The sequence below is a fragment of the Nicotiana attenuata genome, chromosome 8 (assembly GCF_001879085.1).
Source record: "Nicotiana attenuata strain UT chromosome 8, NIATTr2, whole genome shotgun sequence".
Lineage (NCBI taxonomy): Eukaryota > Viridiplantae > Streptophyta > Magnoliopsida > Solanales > Solanaceae > Nicotiana > Nicotiana attenuata.
This window is the reverse complement of record NC_031996.1, coordinates 11249101-11253248: the sequence shown is the minus strand read 5'-3', so window position 1 is coordinate 11253248 and position 4148 is coordinate 11249101.

Below are 4148 nucleotides of genomic sequence, written 5' to 3'. Positions count from 1 at the left end.
TTTTCGTAATTATTGAAAGGACCATTTCCAAAAAAAGATTTGAACTGAGCCGAAACATTTCTAAAGAGTTCTCTGATTTCACTGTTTTTCTCGGAAATTGTACCCGGCTTCTGTATAGCCCGTTGGTTGCTTTACGTGATTTCTTGCTGCTCAGTTATTATTTACTTCTATTACTCTCTGAGTTGGAAGTACTCACTTTACTCCCTGCACCTCACGTGCAGTTGCAGGTATCGTTCACCCGGTAGCGGGTTATTAGCTGATTGAAGGTATTTCTATTGTAGCTGAGCAAGGTGACCGCCAGCGTTCGCGGCACCGGACTTCGTCCTTTGATTCCAGATCGTATTTTGGTATATTATTGGCCCTGTAGTTGTGTTCATACTTCTTTAGTTGCTCGTGACTTGTGACACCCCGGTCGGGTTGAGTTGGGTTGTAAATACCATTTATTATGTCGTTAAGTTGTATTTATCTATTCATTTATATTTTAAAATTGTTAAAGAAACGAATTGGGTTAGTTGGCTGGCCTTGTCTTCACGAGAGGCGCCATCACGACCGGGTATGGAAATGGGGTCGTGACATAACTATTGGGATGGATAGTGAAAAGGGATGGAGGAATGAATGCATGTAAAGGGTAGAAAACATGCCTATAGGGTCTTTTATAATTCTGCATTTTTGCGCTTAGAAAGCATGCATATAGGATCTTTTATAATTCTGCATTGCCTATAGGACTAAATTAACTGAATCGGTTTCGTTTTTGGAATCTAAAATCAGTCTTAAAATCTGCAGATCCCTTTTCTGGAATCAGTAAGCTCTTCCTTAAAATCAGTATGCTCCTACATTGTTAGATATCCTGCCTATAAGTTTCACCTAGGCAAACCAGTAGGTAATTGATTAACTGTATAAGTTCTGATAACTACGTCTAGTCAGGGCTAATTCGGACTACTCCTCTGGAAAATATGTGATAACTCAGCCTGTCCTACACTTCGCTTAATCAAAGACCTAATCAGTATTTGTAAGTCATGCTAAATAATTTGCTACTTTAAATGAGGAGGCCTATTTGAGCCTTAATTGCTATGTGCTTCCCTCTTAGATGCTATTTGTTATTGCCTGTCGCCTAGCTTTTTATCCTTTTGAAATTCTGAAAAGCCCCAACTCCCTCCTCTTTAGGACTAGTAGTCTCACTGCCTCCGAGACTGATAGGATTGGGGCGGGTAATAGCATGCAATAAGTAACGATACTATTCCGCGCTTTAATACCTTAACGAGGTGGGAAGGGTAGACATAGAGATGATGATCACGCGATAACACCATGCGTACGATTGGCTATCGGTGTTGTATGGATGATCCATGTATTTTACAAACCTAGGACCCCCTTCCTTTATGTAATTATTTTAGATTGACAATTTTCAGTTCTTTAAAATTCTGCATTTTGTTTCAGTCATTAAAATTTTCCCCTTTAATTTTTGCACTGTCCTCTTCTTCTAAATAAAATTTTCTGCTCACCCACTTCTGTATCTGATTGTTTATATTCATTATTTGGTCCCTTCTTTTTTTTTTCTGCACTAAGACATTCTTTCAAATAACTAGGAAATCACCTAGTCCCTAATTTCAGCATGTTTAGTAACCATTATACATATCTACTCGAGGTCTTTATGTGAAATTGTCTTGTATGCTTATTTGCTTTAAAGTCACAATTGTAGCATGGCCGGGAACCACACTAGTGGATCTTGAGTGGTGCCTAACACCTACCCCTCGAGATAATTTCTAGCCCTTACCCAAACTCTGATTTTCCAACTCAAACCCTTCTTAGTGTCCTAATGCACTTAATCATTATGTGGCGACTCTTCAAACTCCAAAACCCAATTCCCAAAAGGGAAAAGAGTTGTCCGCCCAAATATCGTAAACCCGATTTCGCCTTTTAAGAAAAAAAGGGGGCATCGACACCTGTTGATCTATAGATTGAAGGAGATCGCATGGCCCATTAGGCCCAACTTGATCCAGGATTGTGGTTGGCGATTGGGTGGGCTTGGTGGAGCATAAATTATTGGTTGAACGGGGAATTGAGGTGGTAGATTGTCCATTGGGTATGGTCATTGAAGGCAATAGAGTTGAATAAGTATGTACCTCCTTCTCAATGTGGATGGTGCTCGAGGCATGGTAAGAGTAATGGTTGTTTAATATAGAGTTATGTAGGCTAGGAGATATGTCTTTTGATGGTGGAATTGGGAGGTTTGCAATGATTGAGTCTATTTGCATGGAGGAGGAGGGTTCTTGCATACGAGTTTTAACATGATCCTTTGTAGATATCACGTCCAACATTTGTTCGTTTATTGTTGCCATGTGTTCTTCGTGCGGGTGGTCATTTTGTGGCATGCAGATTGTATTAGGAGATTTTGTCAATGGGTTATGATTAATAGGGGAAATTTCTTGTGGGGTGGATATATTACATACAGAAGGTTGTATTGGACAGTGAAGGGTCATTAGTAGAATGTTTAAGCTCTTATTTAGTAGGGGTAATTATTTGGGTGGCAGCATTTAGTATAGTTTATCTTTAAAAGACACATTGGTTCCACTTGTCTTCATTGGAAGATTATTTTCATGCATGATTTTGGTGATATTCCTTTTACCACTGATTTGTGAGGAATTTGTGTGCTCTTTAGATATGTTAGTATAATTATTGTTAATATTAGGAAAAATATTATTCCTAATTAATTCCACGTTGGGTTTATGGATATTTTTAGGATTTTTAAGAGGTTGTTGCTTGAGGGAGTTCTTATTATACTTAAGCTTTTGGGTATTAAGATACTTACCTGTAGACGCATCAAAGATTCTGACACTTATACATGTGCCCTTACTTGTTGTTGCTCCTACCTGCTCATTTAGGGTTGCAGTTGGCTTCTTTTTCTTGGGGAAGGAGACTATCTGCCACTCTCCATTGCTGACTTCTGTGAGTGGGGTATTTTTTGGCCAATTGTGAGCTTTGTGTAGACACTTTAAGGATGAGTGTCCTAAGCAGCTACATATTTTGCATTAAATATTGTCACCTTCATATAATATTATTTGCTTGTGTGAGACAATTAAAATGTGGGATTGGACTTTTTGTTCTAATGGTAATTGTACATATAACCTTGCATAGAGACCTCTAATGGTAGATGATGTGCATGCATCAATTTTTAGTAGTTTACCAATGGTGTTTCCAATCTTGGCAAGTATGATTCCATCATAAAACTCTATTGGAAGCCGTGATAATCGAATTGGGGTCCATTTTTGCACTGAGAGAAAGAAATCATTAATGAACCATGGTCCATTTTAAAGTGCTTTTCTGGCGTTTTCTTCCTTGTTGAATTTAACGGTGTAGTAATCTTCACCCGGGTCTATTAGAGGAAAGTTCTCTGTAGGTCTCCAAAGGTCTTGTACTTTGGTTTTTAGGTAGTGATGAAGTACTCTTTTCCCTATTAATTTGGTTATGACAGGAATATTTCCAAGGTTCATAAATGTGATAAATATCTTGATCCGCTAGGTTTATTTGTTTTATGAGGTTTCCTCTCCCCTTTGAAGACACTCCGGATTTGGTGTTGCACTTCCATATGTGAGAGGGAGAATTCAGTGTCGCTTAGGTCTCCAAGTGTGTTTGGGATTTTTCCAAGTAGTTTGTCCATATACGAATTGTTTGATTCTGGTAGATTTTGACGAGAATGGGTAGTTTTAATATCTGGTGGTTTTGGTGGGATTGAATTTTCCGGTTGGCTGTCACTAGGGTGGTTTGTTAGGGGTGTCAATGGTTCGGTTCGGCCGATTATTTTATAAAATTTGTACCATACCAGTTTTTCGGTTATTCTATTATGTATAACCAAAATTAGACTTTTCGAAACCGTCCCAATCATGTCGGTTTCACTTCGGTATCGGTACGGTACGGTTAATTTTCGGTATTTTTTAAATGTCATGTAAAATTCACCAGTAGAAGTAGAATGCAATAACATATGTTCTTGTATAGGACTTAGCAAAACTCTCTAGATATTTTTACTATTTAAAGGGTGATGAATTAAAAAAAATATGAAAGATGACTAGAGTACCCATCAACTATTCGACAGCAACATAAAAGAAACCAAGTAAAAGCAAAGAAAATATAAATCGCACAAGTGGAAAGATATT